Source organism: Uranotaenia lowii, chromosome 2, assembly GCF_029784155.1.
Source record: "Uranotaenia lowii strain MFRU-FL chromosome 2, ASM2978415v1, whole genome shotgun sequence".
Lineage (NCBI taxonomy): Eukaryota > Metazoa > Arthropoda > Insecta > Diptera > Culicidae > Uranotaenia > Uranotaenia lowii.
The window spans coordinates 371,114,767-371,137,478 of NC_073692.1; the positions used below are offsets into that span (position 1 = coordinate 371,114,767).

At 37.2% G+C, this 22,712-nt stretch overlaps 1 protein-coding gene across 1 annotated transcript in view; it reads left to right on the forward strand.

Moving 5' to 3' along the window:
* The first annotated feature begins 728 nt into the window (after positions 1–728).
* The window catches only part of LOC129744086 (protein lines), a 41,646-nt gene continuing 19,662 nt past the window's right edge, over positions 729–22,712 (forward strand). The window contains exon 1 of the mRNA XM_055736444.1: positions 729–1,542. The gene's annotated coding sequence lies outside the window, so the exon portion shown is untranslated. The remainder of the gene's footprint in view (positions 1,543–22,712) is intronic.

The window sequence follows — 22,712 nt, forward strand, 5'->3', positions numbered from 1 at the left end:
AACATCAGAGTTCAGTTACTTCACGGGGGTCGCAAATAATTTGCGCGCAGAAAATCTGCTCACAGACCTCATAGACAATGACACATATCGATATTCTTTACATCTTTGGATAAAATTGAATTAAAAATAATTGCGACTGGTGTGTCAGTAAAAATTGTCAGTGAATCCATAATTTTTGGCTAATTTTTCAGTAATTCAAAAAACGCCCGAATAATGTTTGATTTATTTGTTCCACTTACATTCTTGTACCCGAATGTACAGAATGCATTCTGTTTTCTGTTCGTTTCTTTTCATTTTTTGATCGGTCAATTTTCGTTATTGAACTGCTTGGTTTGCATAAAAAACGATTATGCCGTTTGGAAATGTGATTCGAAAATCAGAAGCGAGCAACGGTTGATTTGAAAAAACTGACACGGGTTGTCTATGTGTGCGTCAGTGCGAAAATATTTCTGCGTGGAAATTATTTGCACAGGAGTCTAAATAGGTGCAATTTCCGCAATAACGTAAATCTAATTTAATTGTCCGGGAAACTAAAAAATAATAATATTAAATTATTAATAATATATTATTAATTTAAAACAACTCAATTGTTAACAGAGATGTTTTTTTCCAAGGGGGAACAACTGGCAACCTTTTTCGATGCGATGTTTTTTGTTTGATCGAAAAATAAAGAAACCAGCAGCTGCCAGTCGATCGTCAAATCACAGCTCGTTGAGGGGTCGCCATCTTAGCAAAAAAATCGTGTGTGTCAGGAACGGTTCGTCGCTGTTGAGTTTTTCGGAAAATTTTGTACAATATCGGCCCGGAACCCGTTCGAATCTGCAAGTAATCTAAAGTGTACGGTCCGCGGTACTTCCGGTGATAGTTGGATTGTGTCCGGGTGCTGGCTAAAGGGGTCAAAACAGTTCGGAAAGCTGCAACAAAATCTCGTAAGCCTGGAAGCTGCGCACCAATACTGCCTTGCACACGCACGTAAATCTGGATCGCGTAAACGAGTCCTCAGGAGAGCTTGGAAACCGAGAATTTCGGAAGCAACAAGTGGCTAAAACGGAGTGTGGGATTTGGTGGTCAAAAGTCCGGAAAAAGTGAATGTTATTGTTAGCGGAAGTTCCGATTCAGGGCAGAGAACGATTCTGTCCGCATTTCGGTGAACAATTTCGTCGAAATAACGCTTTGAGGGGAAAATATTTTCAGAAGTGCTACTGGTTTTGACATTTCGACTGGGAATTGATGTTGGATTTTGGGTCTGTTACCAATACTAGTGAGAGCTCACGGAACGGGTTTTTTTGGAAGTTTTGATCCCCACGGGCGGATCTTGCACCAACACTTGAGGATCGGAAGAATCGTATTAGGTTTATGATTTCGTATTGGAAGTTTTATGCTACGCTGATTGATTTTGGAGCTGTAGGATTGGCATAGCAGTTGGCGCGGATTCCGTGAAACTAGGATCAGCCGCCTTAACTGAAGGATACTTGAGGGGCTGAAACGGATTAGGTGCAGTTGATGCTTTCTAGAATCGGTTGAATGAAATTTATTCTGAAGGTAAGTGATTTGATTTTATGTCCTTCAATTTACTGATATGACCATTGAGAGTAAGGCTGATGTCATGCTGAAGCAACAGCAACGCGACCTACAACGCAACGTTCACACGACTAACCAGCTCTCATTTCTAGAGTTTGTTTTGATTAGGTCGTATGAACCAACTTAAACAAAATTGAGATATTTACTGCAAATGATTGAAAAACATGTATTTTATGTTAGGTAAAAATTTGGTTTCATTTGATCAATAAATAAATTTTAGAACATGATTTGAATTTAAGACGTATAATGACTTTCTCATTTTTGAGTGCAATTTGGTTTTAACGACGTTTTGGGCAGCACTGGATTGCCGTGATGCAAAATGACGTATAAACAACAGTTCGTCGTGATGGTTTTTGCGACCTAATGTATTTTGGCAGAAAACTCATTGCCAGGTGATGAAAACCTTTTTTTTTTTCAACAGAAATCAGTCAAAAGAGTTGTTCTGCATCGTAGGAAAACAAATGTCTTCAACTTGTAATTGGGTAAGTTAAATAAATCAAGCGTGAGTTTTCAAAAGGACGTATGTAACATCAGACAAAATCTGAGAAAAAGGAGGGACAAAATTATGTTAATATAAATAAATGCTATTTAAAGCTGTTTGATCTAGAATCAAGTTTTATCATGGCAGCTGTAGGAAAAACAATTATGTTTTAATTATAGGTTTGAGCATACTGGATTTTTTGCTGTTTCCTAGTGAATTTGTTAAAAAAAATATTTTACACCGTATTGTTGAGTTTTTTTTCACATACGCCATAATGATTCGTCGTTGTGACAGTTTAATATTTACATACACCCTTTATGATTCGTCGCTTGGACAAATTGTTTTCATTATGCGTCAAATCAGATACGTCGGTTTTTTCACATCATTGCAGATGCGTCAGTTTTAAAATAATAATTATTTTAAAACTGACGCATCTGCAATGATGTGAAAAAACCGACGTATCTGATTTGACGCATACGACGGTTTGCTGCGATCCTATCTGCTGTGTGTGCGATATTATTTGTTTTGACAGATGCGTCGTTTTACCAAAAAGAGGTGTAAAGAAGAATTTCGAAAACACTGAGAAAAGATGACATAGGTCGTTTGTATATTTTTTTAGCTAACGGCATATTATTTTTTTTTTGTACAAACAGTTAATTCATACAGAAGAAAATAAAATTTACTATACCGTGCAAACAGTAACTCAATTTGTTTACTTTTGCGACATACGTCCTTTTGAAAACTCACGCTTGAAATGTTACTTATATGTCTCAACTTATACTCAGCCTGTTATTTTTTTTCATAAAGTAGCAGTCGACATATAGAAGCTTCGGACGAGTCCCTGCACCCCTTGAGCGGTTATCAAAATCAAAGGAACTACCTAACCGATCATTTCCAGTGGAATAGAAACCCGATACACAGTCCCTCGCAGCACAGGTTCCAACTGCTGCACTGGTGTGGCTCTATTTTCGCTAGATGCTTGACAAATTAGCACTTGCAGTTATTTCTCAAATTTACTCCAAGCCAATAATCGAGTCACACAACAAAGAGATCATCATGTTAGAATTTTTGTAGTCAAAGCATGTTAGCAGATATTAGCGAAGATTAGAACAAAACAAATCATGTTATAATAAAATATATAAATTGCAAAATGACGTTTGCGCCAAAAACGTAATGCAAATGGTCGTTAGTACTTGTTTACCCGAAAATCTCAATTAATGCCTGTATCGGGTTCACTGCCACATTTCTCATCGGTTTTTGTATCATGTATCAATTTTCCAGACAATTCTGAGTCAAATATGAAATACCATAATTGAAAAAGTGTTACAAAACTTCAGCAGCGATTTTCTCGAAATAAGTCAGTTGGCTCATACGACTTAATCAAAGAAAACTCTAGATTTGATCTCCATGGAAATCGCGCAGACCTGTCATACTGGTCGCTTTGTATAGCGCGACCAATCTGATGCCAATGTGTTTTGTAGCGCGACTAGTAGGAAATCCAATAGGAACATTGTTTTTTCTCGATTTGAAGCAGTGATTCCGGGTTTTAAGCACAATAGTACGAAGATCTGTCCGAACTTGTGATAATAAACTAAAAACTATCTTAATCGGCGAGAAAATTTTCATGAATTCTTAGTTCCGGCAAAAAAACAAGGAATTTGGTCGGTTCAAATTTCGGCATTCTTGCAATCCGGGTCGTGATTTGATGAGTTTTTGATGGCTCCGGAAAGAAAGGAGACGATTCAAAGCATTATCAGATGTAGAGAAGTGATAATTTGTAGGGAATTTCAAAGTGACAGGTCGCGCCAGCATGCTTTGCTCTATTACAAGATCTAAATAGATGATCGATTATTTTTCGAAAAAAAAATTACGTATTCATGTACAGTACCGTTCATAATTGTATAGAAATTGGAAGCAAGCGCACTGTCACTTCGACTTTTGACTTCCATAACTTTTTACTCTGATGATATTTTTTGATCAAATTTGTTGCGTTAGATAGATCAACTATCACACTATTATAACACAAATTTTGAGCTTTCTGGAGTTTGTGTGGCCTGAGAAACAGTAATTATACAAAAATCGGACTTTTTGGACTTTTCTCATTCAAACTACAATATCTCTGAAACTACGCTACATTTTTTATTGATATTTTGCACAGTGATTGTTGAAGTATGAAGCTAGCATGTCTGAAGTTTTCGAAAAGTTTTATCGATGAGATCAAAAGTTACGCGAGGTGCAATATTTCAGGCATGGATCTAGAAATGCGATTTCTATAGAACTTTGGACGAATGTTTCCATAGGAAAATCATATTCTCTGTTTAATAACCAGTAAATCTATTTCAACCAAAAAATCACAACCATATCGCGAGATTCTGATTTCAAAACATAAATGGATCATTTATTCCATTTTTTCTTTTCTTCATTGCTTTTGCCAGACATTTTTTGTCTGATTGGTGGAGGAAACGATATTGTTTTCATGAATCGTCCAAAATTCTATAGAAATCGCATTTCTAGGTTCATGTTTGAAATATTGCACCTCGGGTAACTTTTGATCTCATCGATAAAACTTTTCGAAAATTTCAGACATGCTAGCTTCATATTTCAACAATCACTGTGCAAAATTTCAATAAAAAATGTAGCGTCGTTTCAGAAATATTGCTGTTTGAATGAGAAAAGTCCAAAAAGTCCGATTTTCGTAGAATTACTTTTTCTCTGGCCACACAAACACCAGAATGCTCAATTTTTTTGATATAATAGTGTGATAGTTGATCTATCTAACGCAAAAAATTTTATCAAGAAATATCATCAGAGTAAAAAGTTATGGAAGTTCAAAGTCGAAGTGACAGTGTGCGTGCTTCCAATTTCTATACAATTATGAACGGTACTGTATGTTTGAAGTTTTCCTTAGAAGTTTTGCTATTTATAACAATTGAAAACTACAAATTTCTTGTATTCAATCTTCATTCATAATGCCAATCACAGTTTATATTTTGGAAATAACCCTGTTTGAAATCCTCAGATTATTTTATACATCTGGCTAGAGGGCAAAACATTGTCCATGAAAAACACGATCTCTTATGTTCTATTTTGTTGGGCATAACATTTGCAGAAAAGTCGCGTTTTCCTATTGTTTCTGCAAATTGTTTTCTGAACAATTAACCCACGACGTATTACAGGACACGACACTCGACGTTCTTACAAACGGAAAAAAGGATTCAAAATCACCTTTTTTGTCGACCGGTTTCGGGCTCGATTTTGCTCATCCACAGGACGATGTCCGACCGATTTTCTGAAAAACTATTTTTTAAGAATATATTTCAAGGAATTAAGCTACATCCGTCCCGATTTCATGAGAATCATTTCTGTGTTCGGTAAAAATGCGCCTAAATTTATACTATTAAAGGGAGCGCATAATTTTTTTTTCGCCTTTGTGTAGGCAACGCAGGGATTTTTTACGTGAGACTCGAACAGAGATACAATGAAGTGGTTATTGGCTTACGAAATGGATTTATAAAACTTATCACGAGTCGATTCACGACATAACTAGTGTGTGTAACATGGTGGAATCGATGAGGAATGGTTGAAAGATTCTAATTTGATTTACACGAAGTTCCCAGTGCAGGTTACAGTCCATAGTTGGTCCCAGAGTTACATCCTTACTAGATATGAGGTGGTTTCCCCACAGAAAAAGATTGAGTTATATGGGCTTATTTCCCCTGCCTTCCAAAAAAAGATAGATTCGCTCGAATACTCCGAGTGTACGCAGGTCCTCCTCGAGTAATATTCATGTCTCGTGCCCGTAGAGAACAACCGGTCTAATGATCTCCAATGCCGCAGATGGTCTGCCGATTATATTAATGTCGTCCATAAAGCAGATAAGTTGACTGGATCTGTGGAAATCGTGCCCTCCATTTCCCACCGCTCGTCGAATAGCACTTTCCACGTTGAACATCATGCAGGATAGACCATCGCAAAACAAAACCACAAATCAACAAGTAATTGCCGTTTTTATCGACATCTCAAAAGCCTTTGACTCGGTTAAATTAGAATTACTGATGAAACAATTAGAAAGTCTAACAATTCCCCCTAAAATTGTATCATGGATTGGTCACTACCTAAAAAAATAATACTGATCCTTGAATACAACAAGAAGTAGGTGATGGTCTACCAGAAGGTTGCCCCCTGTCTCCGCAACTTTTCAATATGTATACCACAAATCTGCACACCGCGTCATCATAGGACTATGAACTCCTGCAATTTGCAGACGACTTCACGATACTAATTAAAGGAAACGATCTAAGAGAAATGGTACAAAACATGAATACGTGTCTTGACAATCTCAAACAATGTATGGACCTTAAAACTAATCCCACTAATTTTTCTTAAAAAAAGAACAGATCATCTCAATATAAAAATATGTGGAGAAAAAATAGATACAAAAACAAACATTGTTACCTTGGATACGTTCTAGATATGAATCTTACACACCGAAAACACATACATCATGTCAGGATGAAGGCAGCCAAAAGAATTCGGTATCGATTTTTGAAAATGGCGAATGCGCCAAGACCTTTGTTTTGAGAAAAACGCATTCCAAGTTTCAGAAAATAAAATCAATTTCCTATTTAGCGGCGTACAATCCCGTACCCTGGGTTCCCATGGGTCACGGCGGCGGTGTGCATGCTTGTGATAATGATGGTTTACTATCATTGTCCTGACAGTGTCGTTGCACACATCTTATCAAGCATGGATCATAATATGATTCAAATTAGAAGGCGTGATGGACACCTTTATTAAAATTAAATTAGCTGTAGGTTCAGTGGTGTCCCGATTTTTCATGATCCATGCTGATAAGATGAATGGGAGTTAAAACACTTGCCCTCCCTTCCGTTGAACAATGGGAAAATTTGGTAGCGAAAATATCACAATTTTCCGTCATAAAGTGATACTTTTCAATAGGGCATAATCTGTTTGATGAGGTAGTTAGCTAGTTTAGTTTCATAGAATTAGAAGTATTGTTAGGTTAGGTTTAGGTAATGGCCTCCCCAATGCTCTAGTAAGTGTGCATTTGCGGTTTATGAATTTCGTTGGCTTATTCTTAAATCAAGCATTTTATAAGAACTAGAGGCTCATTGGACGGAAATGCTGTTTTGACAAATATGATATTTCATTTTGTAATACACTTTCGACATTTGTTTTTAATTATTTATTTACTTTTCGTAGATCTATACATTTTTCGGTTAGGATTGAAATTCATAAATCGAAGTTAAAATAGAAAATATAATTTCGATAAGCAAGAATGAGAAGACAGTTCAGATCATTCATTTCGGGCATTTAAAAACAGGCACACGGTTTATTTTAATTGAACCCCTATCGTGTAGATTGAGTATTATAGTTTGTTAGAGAAGTTGACCACAATTAGAGATGAGGTTTTAAAGAACAGCACTGTTATTTTCCTGTTCTGTTGATAAGTTGACGATTCCAATAGAGCTATTTAAGCTTACAGTTAATCGTTTGATGAGTTTAAGAGATATGTACCTTTTATAGATTCTGTTTTTATGATGTCCTTGTTGAGTTATCGAATAACCGTGTAGTCGCGTAGAATCACTTGAATACATCTTTTACTTAGCAAATCTATGATTATTTTTAAATCAAACTAGCAACAATCCAAATTTATGGAAACGAGTAAGGTTAGGTGACAGGTAGGGAAAATTCAACTACGGTAAGATAGTGAACCCTTCTGACAACGATATCGAGGCGTTAGCATATGATATCATATTATTTGATACCATACTGCTATTGCTCTGTTGAATTGAAGGTTGGGTTAACTCGAAGTTCATATGGGGCCCACCAACCGTCCTAGTCCGTCGAGCACTATCTTAACGCTTCCCTAAACTGGTGCTTCAGAACCCTCGGGCTCTGTTGCCGCTATCCTTTTCTAAGCTATTCTACTCTCATTTAAAATTTTCCTCTTCTGTCCCCCGTTGTTTTTCCTTTCCGGGTCAGCCAGGCGCTCATAAACCCATAAACAAAAAAAAATTACAATTACAATTTTTAAATTACCAAAATAGTACGGTTTTTGACATATTATTTGTGAATTTCACCACACATTATTCAATGATTTCCAATTGGGTTTTGGTAACTACATATCATTGGTATGAAGAGCATTCAAGCGGACTCTAGTTTTAATATTGAGGAGTTTAGATAGCCTCTGAAAAATAGGAAGATCGTATAAAAATCGTAAAAAATAATCGAAGCATATCAACATCATAATTAAAATCATACATTTCAATAACTTCAACCATTCGTAACATGAATTTTACTTCAACAATGTCATTCATCCATCCAAATTTAATAAGTTTTGCAAATTATGCAAAATATCGAAAGTTTGCTTTGTAAATTTTTACAATTTGATATTTTTTGCTAAGCTTTAACAGAAAAGAGTATATTTATGAAAATTAAACCAAATACAAATATATTTTAATTGGCATCTTGCTTCATTTATGAACATCAAAAATGAAAAACTAGACAGAATTTACAATTGGGTAGTAAAATTCAACTAGAATCGGTTTGGTACTGACAAATCTCTCAGAAGAACGACTTTTTTTTTTTGCAAAATTTGACTTTATTTGGTGCAATGATTAAAAAAGACTAAAATTTGTAATCATCCTGTTCATAGAAGGCTTTCCAAATTCACTTGTCAAATCGAGATATGTATTGAAATATTTGGAAAAGTTGGATTGAGTTGAGGTTGAGGTCCGTACTTTGAAAAATCAATATTATTTATGATACAACTAGAGTTCATTGAAAAAAATATTATTTTGCTTTTAAACGTCAAAAACTTCTGAACGCTACTTTTTTTCAACAATACCATTCTGCGTTTTTTTTATTTGTCTATAATTTTTTTCTAAGAGAAACGGTGAACTTCAAAACTTTGGAAAATGGACGTTAATTTTTTTTATATTTGGAGATCATTAAATTGACTTTATGTCTATTCTAGTCACGTCATTTGACATTTCTGGGATGAATAAACCGATGAGATTTTAAATGCCTTGAAAATATGAGCGTAGATATTGTACATTAGTTAGGAGGTATAATTATTTTCGTATTCCGTAATATTTATACTATTTTTAAAATGGAGCAAAATTTGTAAAAAAATGCAAGTAACAAAAACGACTCATTAAGATGAATCTATACTGAAGTTGCCAGAATTTTTCCAGCACGAATCCGGGCGGGAAAAATCCGGACTATTTTTATCTAAAAACCTGGAGAAATCCGGGCATTTGATTTTAAAATTGTCGACCAAAACTCCAGGCAATATCAATAGCAAATCAATAACAAAAAAAAAAGACTTGAAATTTTGTTTTTGATTTTTAATCGTATTTTAGGCTTCCACAAAACCATTCATGATTATTTTTATTAGACTTGATCAAAGATTCTCGTTTTGGAAGCATACATAAAAAGAATTTACAATTCAATTTGATTTATTTTTTTCGTACGATTTTGCAAAAAAGATGAATAAATCCGAGCATTTTTCAATGAAGTCCGGGCAACCAAGTCGGACCGGACTTTTCCCAGATTTTGTGTTGAATATCCCTATAGCTATATCACAAGCCCAAGTAATATGTGTATCATACGAATTCAGTGCTGTTATGTATTCAACTTTTTTTAATTTGTAAATTTACATTGATAAATCCACGTCATGTAATGATAAAGGTTTTCAATTTCAGTGTTGTTAAGGATTCAGATTTTTTTTCTGTGTATTTTTTGCACGATTCGGAACTGCTTTATCGGCAAAGCTCCTGTTAGTGGTTCAGTTACTGAGACTATATTGACCAGCGGTATTCGTTTTATACTCCGGAGAGTTTACAATTATTTGTACTCCTTAAAGTTTTCAAATGTTTGCGTCTTGTTGCTGTGTATATTATAATATTTACATGTTTTGTGTTAATTTTTATGTCCGTAGACTCACAAAATCTCCTTAACCTAAGTTGGGGGGCAGTGGGAATCGAACCCTGATAGTCTGGCTTACAAGTCAAACACGCTTGCCAATTGAGGTAAGCATCCACCCCTATTATGTATTTTCAAAAATTCATAAAACTCCGAATGAGAATTTGAAAATTGAAACCCACCGCCCACCCTGAGTAAAACAAAAAACACAATAACAAAATATACTGGAATTGGTAAACGGATTTCGCCTATGTATGTATGTTGGTTATCCACCATGGGTGCACGGATTCACCGCAGTTTCTGTCTAAATATGTGCTCACATGCATTCTTAGGCTGATGTCATGCTGAAACAACTAGCAACGCGACCTACAACGCAACGTTCACACGACTAACCAGCTCTCATTTGATCTCCATGGAAATCGCGCAGACCTGTCATACTGGTCGCTTTGTATAGCGCGACCAATCTGATGCCAATGTGTTTTGTAGCGCGACTAGTAGGAAATCCAATAGGAATATTGTTTTTTTCTCGATTTGAAGCAGTGATTCCGGGTTTTAAGCACAATAGTACGAAGATCTGTCCGAAGTTGTGATAATAAACTAAAAAATATCTTAATCGGCGAGAAAATTTTCATGAATTCTTAGTTCCGGCAAAAAACAAGGAATTTTGTCTGTTCAATTTTCGGCATTCTTGCAATCCGGGTCGTGATTTGATGAGTTTTTCATGGCTCCCGAAAGAAAGGAGACGATTCAAAGCAGATGTAGAAAAGTGATGATTTGTAGGGAATTTCAAAGTGACAGCATGACATCAGCCTTAGGTCTATAGCTTCCCACCATTCTGGTGTTCCTTTTTGAAGAAAAACAGGATGTTATGTAGAAAAGAAGAAACATAAAACACATCTAAAGGCGGGCGCCGTTGGAAAAACGACAAGAAATCGACAAACAGGTCTAATTATTGCAACCGAAAAAGTACTGAAATTTAGTTATATAGACCATGTAGTTATGCAAAATTGTTCCTAAACGATTGTTGCGCAAGCGAACGACAGACGGAAGAACTAAAATTCCGGTTCGATAACAATCTTTATTATCTATTTAGATGTGTTATTAAATCCCTTTGAGGAAGACAAATGAAACCCCAATTAGGCTAAGTGATTTTTAACTTGTGTGTACATTCGTGTTCGGGTATCTTACAAATTCGTTTTAATGTTTATAGTAATGTTTTCCACTTACGTTTAGTGTCCTTCAACTGTAACTGTGCCTGTCCTCGCAAGTAGCAACGATCCGTACTATTTATGACTGTAGAAATTGTACATATTAGGTTAGGATTCAGTGTACGTTTTGGCACTCAAGTTACCTGCTAAATTAACAGTCACTTTTTAATTTGCTCGTGCAATGTTTCAATCGACCGTACTAAACGTAGTAGTCTAATCTAGATTAAGGTGATTTAATGTTAAATGTTCCACTTTTGCGCTAAATAGTTTTAATTTTACCTTCACTTCTACTCTCACTAGCTATTCGATTAACTTTCCCTACACGAAACGTGATGTTGTTTGTTTTTGTCGTTTTCGCGCTTTTCGAACGGACCAAGGTGATCCATAAAAACCTGGGGTGAAATTGTGAATCCTATTCGATTCGAGTTACCCGTTTCGAGTTGAACTCGAATCGAATTAGAATCAGTATTACGAATCTCGTTCGAGTTCTAAATTTTATAGTACTAGATTTCGAGTAAATCGGGTAGTAGATCATCTCGAAACATTCCATTCGAATCGAGATCGGTAATGCCAAAGTTGGTCGAATCGAACGAAACTCGATTGTTTCGAGTTCCATAATCCCGCCCCTGGTGTTACTTTTCGCTGTCAGTTGACAGCAAGTATCGATGGTGAGTGAGGAGGTTGTTGTTATTGGGGAGGTGCGTCACGATGCACCGTCGTGACAACGATACAGTTATTCGAAGAATTAAAGTGGTTTGTAATCATTAGACTAAACTTCTGTAAACTTTGACCGCAATGTGTCTGGTAAACATTCCAGGGTGGCCACCCATTCGGGAAATGCGGGAAAAAGACGGGATTTGAAAACCAACGGGGAAATAGCGGGAAAAAGCCGGGAATTTTTTTCGAAAAGTCGGGAATATTTTGCTTAGTGAAAGGTTCTCTGTGGTGAAAGTCTGTTCAATGAAGTTTGGTCTAAACAAGTAGAAATGGATTGACAGTTGATCACCAGTCTCTTTCCAATCGACTTCGATGAACTCTACTAGGTCGAAACGGATCTTCCTGCCGAGATGGATTGGTTTCGACTAGTTTCAATTGAACAACGGGAATAACCGTAACGAAATCGTCAATGCAGTATTCTTGCAATTCTCACTCGAGGTATGTCGAGTCCTTAAAAGCAAAAAACTGAGAAGAATATATAGCAGAAAATAAGGCAAAGGAACTGGAGGCGAAAAAATTGAAGGTGTTATCTGACGAAAAAATTAAAATACTTAAAAATATCTGAGAACAAATACAGTGAAAAAACGATTATCACACAAATTTTAATTAAAAAAGGTCTACTGGGGTACGTGTGGACGGTCTTTCGTATAGTTCAACTTGAAAAAAAAACCAATAAAAAATCAACAGTGGTTCAAATTTGATGAAATTACGTTCAATTTGATGCAGAACATGTTGTTTACAAACGCTGAAGAGATGAGCTTGATAGACGCTAAGCAAGAAAAGTTATCTCGTGTCTTCACTTACCTCGCTTTATGGTGGGTAACGGTAGATTTCCCTTTGATTTCTTAGGAAAATTTTAACAAATTTTTGTGTTGTTGTTTTAATACGTTACAGACTTTGTATCTTAAGATTAAAGAACACTACTTATAGCTATTTTAAAACTACGTTTACACATGTTAAATTCAAACAGATGGTATGCAGAATTGAAACTTTCACAACATTTATCTAACGGGTGATTTCGACCATATGCAGTACGGTGATAGGGGATCCAGAGAAACTGGCGTTGTCGAAGTGTTCGGGTCAAGACGTACATGTTGACACGTTGGAGAATATATGACGAATCAATTCGGCAGGTTAGGGTATCGAAAATTAAAGTTTGCTGCAACTCGGCTCGACGCTTTTCGAGTGTCGCTAAATTCATCAGGCTGCATCTTTGTTCGTACGGTGGTAGTCGATGTGGATCATTCCAAGGAAGCTGTCGTAAACGTAACGTAACGAAACTTCGCTGAACTCGTTCGAGGCGGTAAGATTGGGTGTTCTGAGAAGGAGCCCAAACCTGCACAGCGTACTCCATGATGCTACGCACTGAAGAGCAGTAGATGGCTTTAAGGGCATAGATATCGTCGAAATCAGAAGTGTTTCGGCGCAAAAATCCAAGAGCTGCGAAACCTTTTGTAGCAGTAAGCGCAATGTGCTCAGAAAATGTGAGTCGGCTATCCACTTTAACACCTAAATCAACAATAGACTTCACGTTCTCCAAGCTCACTCCAGAAAGTTGATAGTTGTAATGAACAATATTACGTGAACGTGAGAAATTAACCACTTTACATTTTTTTGCGTTCGCCGCCATTCCATTTGAGTGGCACCAGTCCTCTAGTTTGGCGATGTCAGTTTGTAGGGCGAGGCAATCAAATTCGCTAAGCACTTTCCTATAGAGTTTCAGATACATACATAAGCGTGTCAGATTGAAGCGTTGCACACAAGTCATTTACAAAAATAATAAATAATAAAGGTCCGAGGTGACTACCTTGCGGTACTCCAGAAGGCATGTCAAATTTCCTCGAGCATGATTTTTTTATTTTTATGTACGCCTGACGGTTAGCAAGGTACGACGCAGTCCACTCAAGCGACCAGGATGGAAAGCCAAGTCTATCCATCTTTGCGATCAGTATTTTGTGCGGGACCCGGTCAAAAGCCTTCGCAAAGTCGATGTAAACCGAATCTACTTGACATCCTTTTTCCAAATTGTTGTTCAGCGAGCTCACGTAGCACATTAAGTTGGTGACAGTTGACGTTTTTTTAACGAAACCATGTTGCGAATCAGCGATGAAGGGTTTGATGGCAGCATACATACGTTCATGCATCAAAACTTCGAAGATTTTGGAAATTGCACAGAGTATCGAAATCGGTCTGTAGTTTTCTACACAATGTGCGTTTCCTGATTTGTAAATCGGAGTGATAGCCGCAATACGCCAGGCGTTAGGAAATGTCCTTTCTCTGAGTGAGCGATTAAACAGGTGACAAATCGGTGCAGCTAGAGATGCAGCGCAATTTTTCAGAACTGATCGAGGTATATCGTCTGGTCCAGTACCTTTAGATGGGTCGACTGTCGATAATCTTTCGAAAACTTCCTGTTCAGTGAGGGATGACATAGGTAAGTTGACGTCGTGAGATTGTATAGCGGCTAGATAGTTGCTATCTGTTTCATTGCAATTTCCGAATTTGTAACACTCCTTTATTCGTTCGAAGTTGGGCGAGTTTTAAACACTGATAAGCTGATATAACTCTGAACCACATTTCCATCAACCAAAGGTTCGTGTCTTAACTGCTTAGTAAGTGAATAATACACTGGTTGTGATGGGGCGCTAGCATTCAAAAATTATTCCACGTGTTCTAATGACACGTAGAAAAATATATAGAAATTTTATTACCTACTATGCATTTTTAGCCTGCTTCAGTTTTTCTGCGTGCAAAAGTATAAGTTGCTATGGTGTTCAATTTTTGTTATGTTTCCCTCCCAGTGAAAAAATGTCCCGATGGTTGACATGTACTAGATTCATTGAGCTTTGAATTTGAGGAACAAAATTTGAAACGTGCCTACATATGAAAAACAATTCTTCATATTTTGAAAAAAAAACTATTCCAATTAAAAGGATATTAAAATTTAAAAAAAAAATCACAATATAATAGAATAAAAGTTTAACAGTTTTTAAGAATTAATTTAAGCAAATGAATAAAAGTTAAAGATATAAAGACTTTCAAAGAGGAAATGTTCTTTATCTTATTGAGGAAATATTCACAGTTCTTTAAAAAAGATCTTCTGGTGAACGATTTAGTCTTGGCACTTTATTAGAGAATATACTTTTTAGATCATATGATTGCCGAAATTGCCAGAAGATCATAAACTCTTCTTCAATAAGAATGGAATTGATCCGATACATTGAAACTGAAATTTAAACTAATTGAGTTCCTTAACTCTTCATAAAAATTGTTTTCAAATGAAAATTGAATGATTTGCGAAAAATCGAAATTAAGCTATTGGAATCATTACATGATCGGGAAACGAAGCTGAGGGAATGATGAGCTAGTTGGCGTCAGGAGCTCTGGACGATGAAAATTTTTCTCCAACGCAGGGGGAATTATATCAGCTTATCAGTGTTTTAAATTCCTACGGGTACAATTCGATTAACAAATTACAATGAAATTGTATATAGTTTTTCTTTCTCACGTTTAGTGGCCTTACAATTCGTAACCCTTTGCCTGAACCTTTCAGCTTTGTGCCTCCGTTTTTCACCTGAACTTTCAAAATTGTACATTAAGAACGCGCTTCAATAAGTTCTCTAAATATTTCTCACATTCGCTGGATTCTTTTGCCGTTCAACAAACTTGCGCACCACCGTACTACCTGGTTAGCACTTTAGCCTACGTTCGAATAACGTTAAATTAAAAAAGGTATACAATCTACTTTCCGTTGGCCTACCTTAGCTGGGATGTAGTAAATTTCACTTCTGCTCACTGCCGTACTAATGCACAAAGGTGTACTGTTGATTAGCACAAACGTTTGGTGCGATAAAATCAACTTAAGAAAAAAAAACTATTTTTGCGTTTCGCAATCCACCTATTGTGTTTGTTTACAATTTGACCTTATGTTTTGCTTTCGCTTTCCCGCTTAATTCGCAGCTTTCTTTTCTCCCTCTCTCATCGTCCCAATTTGAGAACTGTCATCTCTATGAGTGCGTTCAATGCTGTCGGCACGTTAGGCCCGTTCAGTGACATTCATAGTCGGCGGAACTAAAAACGCTTTGAAAAAAGTCAGCAAACATATTCATAGATTCCGTTAAGTTACTTGCAGCTACGCCATTAAAACTGATGTCCACAGGAATAGTTGCATGTCTTCTCTTGCTTTTAAAGTGTTTCTCCAAAACGACGAAGGATCACGTTTCAGGTTCTGTTGAAGGCGGCTGATGTGTTGATGATAAAGATTGTCGTTCAGTTCTTTAAAATCTCGTTCCAAAGACCTCAAACGGCGTCTTTGATCTTCGGTACGATTCTTAGTATAACACTTGCGGGCCTTACGAAGCTGGTTGCGTAATCGTCTGAGATCAGAGTTCTACCATGCGTGTTTAAATGACTGGGGCCTGTTAGTAAGGTATCTTTCAACGATTATTATGAGTAATTTATGTTGCAACACACGATTTTATCGAAAATATATAGTACAAACTATAGAACAAACAAGTACTTTACAGAACTTTTCATGATCCGAATGCAAAATATAGCTAAACTGTATTGGATGTAGGAGAGAAAATTGATAAAAATGTGTAAACATCAAGTCTGTTTGAAGCCTTCCCCACCCACACCCCAGGTAGGATTTGTAGACAATATTTTAGTTTTTTTTGCAAATAAACTCACCTAACTGGATGTTTCAAATGTAAGGATTGCTTCAATTTCGAGTTTTTTTGTCAAGAGCCAGCTAGTTTACGAGAAATTTTCCATTGGAAAAGATGCACATCAACTCGACATCGTAGTCATTTAACAAAAAGTCGCTGTCAACATCCGCTTTTTTTCGAAATCGTATTTCTTTTACAGTTTTTGGATAGATTACAAGTAAATTTAACATTCTGCATTCAAAGTTTGAAAAAATAGTGCACAGTATTTTTTTAACATCCATCGTCCCCACCTACCCCACCTCCGCACTTACCCCGGTGTACCATACTCTTTTTCTTTTAAAATTTTAAAAATCGTATGCGCATCATTCCACTGATTTGTAGTTTAATTGTTAAAAATAACCGAAAAAAAAAATCTTTGAAAGATCGTTTACCACTGAAAGAAATAAAAATTGTAAAAAAATATTCGGAATTTTGCTTGATTTTCTGTTTTACAAAATCGGGAATTTCGTGAGACCATGCGGGAAAAAGACGGGAAAAATGCGGGAAATCAAAAATCGATTTTGAGTGGCCACCCTGACATTCTCACGAAGTGGAAAATTTTGAAAGTTCTAGGGTACACCGACTACGAAATGTTCTAAATTTTTATGAAATTCGAACGTGTTCGTATATTTTAAATAAAGGGTTTTCCGCTTGAAGGGTTTGACCCCCCATAAGTCCGCGCATGGTCACATCACGTAACTCGCAGAAAAAGCCGCATGGTATTTTTAAGTCATTTTTAATTCATAAAATCCCGACTGAGAATTTGAAAATTTAAACCCACAGCCCACCCTGATTAATAACAAAAAACGCAATAACAAAATATACTGGAATTGGTAAACGGATTTCGCCTATGTGATGCTGATTTTTTTTCAAAGCTATCTGGGTTATTGAATTAAACATAGTTTTGAAGAGTTTGAAACATTGCGATTCTTTTCAAACTTCATTATTCAATTATGTTGAAAAAGACACAGAAGGTTGAAATTCAAATCCAATGAAGAATCAGGTCTGTTGAACGTGAGGCCGAAAAAAGATTACGTCAAAAGGGAAAAAAGTTTTTTAAAGTCTTTCTGATTAATAAATCAATTATCGTCCTTTTTTTAATGTTTATCAGCATTTTTGTAAGATCTGAGATGTGTTTTACTTTTAAAGAAAATTTTCGAAACCGTTCAAATCCAAGTTTAAACTATTTTAAATTTTTGTGAAGTTAATTTCAAGTCAATTCCGAAGGTTTTCCGGTATCAGCCCTACAGGACGGAACATTTTTCAAGAGGTCTCAAGGTCTTCAAGAGGTTTCAAAAGATGATTTGTCCTGTCTTCCTGGAATGCTGTCGGCCACTCATACTAATTGGGGATTAAAACTTCGGAGTCATTCATTGATGTTTGGCATCCGGAAAACGTTTAAGCTAAGTATTCTCATTTTTTTTTATAATAAGTTGATCAAAACTTGTAAATTTCAATGTTTTCAATGTGAAAAATTATTCACAAATGATCGGGCCACATTAATAATGTCGTAAAAACATTTTTTTATTTTTATAGAATAATTTTAAATATTTTCAAACCAATCGTTATTTCACAAATTCAAAATATTAATTTAATCAGTTCAAAATTACAAAATTGATCCCTTTTTTGGTTAAAAAATAAATTTTATTCTTGTATCAAACCTAAACTTGGATTAACTTATACAATAGCTTGTTTAGAATTACTTAATTTCCCATCAATTTTTTTTATTCAAATGTCCAAAACTTTTCATGTATATTATGATTAAATTATAAATAAGACACAAGTTAATTCTTAATGTTTCTGGTGGAAGTCGTTACATGAATCTTTCAATCAAAATTGCTAAAAAATTAACATAGTTTTTATATGTGATACCATTCTCTCCATTTCTCTTCAAACAAAGATAAAACGTTAGATTTGGACTAGATTTCTCCAATGGTTAAATTCACTTTTTTTTTATTTTCAATCTCTTTCTGAATTTTACTCCAAAAGATTTGAACTTTTACACCTTTCGTACGTTTTTAAATTCCTACATAAATATGATTTAGAACATCAGATCGGATATCATTTCGAACTTTGAATTATGTGAGCAACAACTATTATAGATACAGATAAAGATGGAAATCAAGTGTATACGATTGACTTCGAATGTGTTTTAGTCATAATCACCATTCAGATAAAGATCGAAATCAAGTGTATACGATTGACTTCGAATGTGTTTTAGTCATAATCACCATTCAAAATTGTTGTTTCTTATTTCGCTCAAATGTTCTAATAAATAAAAATATATTTCAGGAGAAAAAATTGATGATAGCCACTGCTGAACACTAGTCAAAAGTGTTTCCTTGTTATTTCCTTTTCCCCACATTCCCAACCAAATTTTTTGCAAGGATGCAGAGGTGACCTCGGTCCTTAAGCACAAAGTTGTTCTTTCATCCCTTTCTAATTTTTTCTAACCTATCTATTGACTACTAGGACGTGGCCAGCGCCGTTATTGATGTTCAAAGAGAGAGCATCAGTTTTGTGCATTGTGAATGTGTAGCCAATCCCAGGTTCCGTTCATTTGACCTCTGAACAAAATTGATGGCCTCGGTCAATCACGGAGTAGCAACCATTGGCGATGTGGAACTCGTTCTACTGAGCCACGCCTGCGATCTTGGAATCCGAAATGTATTGACTTGTATTTAAACCAAATTTAGAAATCAATCACCGAGTATACTAAAATACTTTTAAATTCTTTATCAAAACATCTTAAAGTGCATTTCGGGTTCAATGATTCAAGGTGGATGTGAGTAGTCAATCAAGCTAAGCTAAGCTAAGCTTTATCAGCATTTTTGTAAGATCTTGTTTTTCTCGGTAGATGATATTCCACTCGTAAAGACGCAGGATAATATGTGTTGTCATGTTTACTTACCGCATTTTTCGGTTTTCCTGATGAGATAAGATTCACATTTCCCTGTTGTGGCATGTTCATCAAATTATCAAATAACGATTCCTAACGAAAAACTATTCCATTCAAAATCCGCCCTCCCATAAAACAATCGGAACACCGAAAATGCACATGGTGGAATTTGAGATTCCTAATCCCATATTTTGGTGTTGGTTGTATTTTTTTTGCTGCTGCTTTAATCATCTCTCATGCATGGACAAGGGCTCCGGTGCGCGCGGGGTTGGATTGTGATTTTGATTTTGCGCCCGGGGCCAGAGACACAACAGGCTGGCTGGCTGCTTGCTGACGGTTTTGCTCATACTGCAAGATAAATGGTCAAGCCCCTTTGCTGCTTTCGGTAGAACTTCTCCGAGTGCCTCCTTCGCCTTCGTCTTCAAGAGTCGATCCTCCTGAAGGTGGCAAGGGCAAGGGCGATCCCGCAGTCCGATACTCTCTTCGCCTTCTGCCGGTGTTGCCATGCTAAAGGTCTCTTCCCAGCTACAAAGCTATGCTATGCTACTAAAAGTTAGAGGAAAGAATTTTGATAGCTTCCGGTGAGAAAATATGAGCCGGCACGCAAGGCAGAAGACAAGACAAGACAACAAGAGCCTACAGGAGATGAGACGCATCATCATCCGAGTTCGTCTCTTCGGCCGGATTGGATTGGATAAGCCATTTTTTTAGGCATAGCATAGCATAGAGAGGTACGAGGAAAGAGAGAAGTTTTGATAGGAAGAAATGATGAGAACGCGAGGCGAAACATCCGAATGTGTGTGCGGTGCCGAGAGTCGAAGATGAACTTGGTCCGTTTCAAGGTACCTCTCTAACATATTTATGCTGTGCGGTTTTATGCTAAGCCATTTTATTGGAGGAGAATGTTGTTGGTGTTTTTTTTTATTTTTACTCTTGGATTTGATTCAACGAAACAACTCGACTCGATTTTGTTGAATCCCAATTTGGCCCCTCGTGGCCTCCGGTCGATTGGAAGACGAAAAGGGTGTGAGAAGCAGAAGATAAACCTGAGCGAGCGCGGCAATGTGTTGACGAAGATTATGAAGAGTTCAAATTGAAGCTTGGGCCGAAGATGGCTTATGGTATTCTTTCTGGGGTTTCTCTTCCGTTGCGTGTGTGGTATGGGGCATATTGTGCGTCTGCGTTACTTTTTTCTGTTGCTCTTCAAGCTTTTCTCAGTGAAGATCGAGACGGTTCTGTTGAGGTGAAATTGAGTGAGTTGATTCATTAGAATGAAATGATAATTTTTGTTTCAACAATGTAAGAAGAGAACATGAAACGTTTTTTTGGATAAATAAAGATATTTCGTTTTTCGTAGTTCATTGCTTGAAAACTGGATTGGATTACGTTCTGAAGCAGAAAATTCAAATTACTATCGATAGTTCAAACTTTGAAGTTCAAAGTAACATTCGTAGTCAAGCTGTGAAGAAAGCTATTAACCATTCTGTAGGGCAGATTTAAAAAGACATAGATACTTCATGAATCTGTATTATCTTTACTTTGAATTCTTATTTTTGTTATGTCCTTGAGTCATTTTCTTGACAGCGATGATAAGCTCCAAATTCTTTCAACGGAATTTTCATTTACTCGGAAATCATCTCCCTTGAAAGTTTGAACATCACTCCTTCGAAAATCGTGGAGCCAAACACCACGCTAAATTGAAAAGGTATGATAAGATTGGAAATTTTAATTGATTTTACCCAACTTTAATGTAAAAAAAGATCCAATTTATCAGGAATTTTCAATTAAATTAAAGAAAAAAGTAACACAGAAAAGCATCACAGAATTTTTGGGTAAAACCACAGAAAGTCAGATTTTTTTTTCTCAAAAACACAGAATTTTTTTTTTTGGCAACCTTGCTCCTATGGTGCGAAGCATAGTAACCACTGAATCCCTTGTTACATAGTTTGTTACGAAAATAAAACTTACTCACCCGGTCGGAACAGCGAAAAACGATTCATTGATGTCTAGGTCCAAAGGTTTTGTCAAGCTGGTAGTCAACGAAGGTCCTATCGAAATTCAAGAGGTGTTTGCAGATTCCTGATCTGGCAGTAAATCTACTGTCAGTGAGCAAAATATGCCACAAAGGATTGGCGCAGAAGGCTGTAAGGTTCGCGAGAAGAGCGGCAACATTATAACTTCTGGAACTCACCAAGGAGGACTTTATCGACGAGGGTTCTAGCTCGCGCTTGCGATGACGCGAAGGGCCAAGCATAAAAACACTAGGCCACCCGTCTATTGGTGGGCGGAGGAAATAGCGGGTCTGCGTGCCGACTGCCATAGGGCAAGGCGCAGGATGCAGAACGCAAGGACCCAAGAAGAGCGAACGGAGCGTAGGCCACTCTTCACAAGCGCGAGATCGGACCTCCGCAGAGCCATCAACGCAAGTAAGAGGGTACGTTTCAAGCAGTTATGCCGTGACGCCAACGACTGTCCATGGGGTGATGCCTACCGGATAGTCATGGGCAGAACTAAAAGTGGGGGTGCACCACCTGAAACGTGCCCCGATAAACTGAGAGTCATCATTAATTAGCTCGATGTTACCCGCTGGCCAACAGTCCCGTATGACTGGGACACCAGCACCGAAGAGCGGATAACGGTGGAAGAACTTCGCGAGATCGCCAAGTCTCTCCAACCGAGGAAGGCCCCCGGACCGGACGGCATTCCGAACGTCGCAATGAAGGCCGCGATCAGGGAGTTCCCCGATATGTTCCGGACATCGTTGCAACGATACGTGATGGAACGGGTGTTCCCTGACACGTGGAAACGACAGAAACTCCTCCTTCTGCCAAAACCGGGTAAGCGTCCAGGAGACCCATCGGCGTATTGGCCGATCTGTCTACTGGATACAGCTCTGGAGAAGGTGATTCAGAACCGACTTTAGAGATACACTGAAAGCGAGGGCGGACTCTCGGAGAAACAGTTTGATTTCCGTCGAGGTCGCAGCACTGTAGATGCCATCCGCTCGGTCATCGAGGTAGCGGACAGAGCCAGGCTAACCAAGAGGAGAGGGCTCCGCTTTTGCGCGGTGGTCACTCTGGATGTGAAGAACGCCTTCAACAGTGTCAGTTGGACAGCGATTGCGTCGTCGCTCATCCAAATGAGGATCCCGGCATATCTGTATAGGCTTG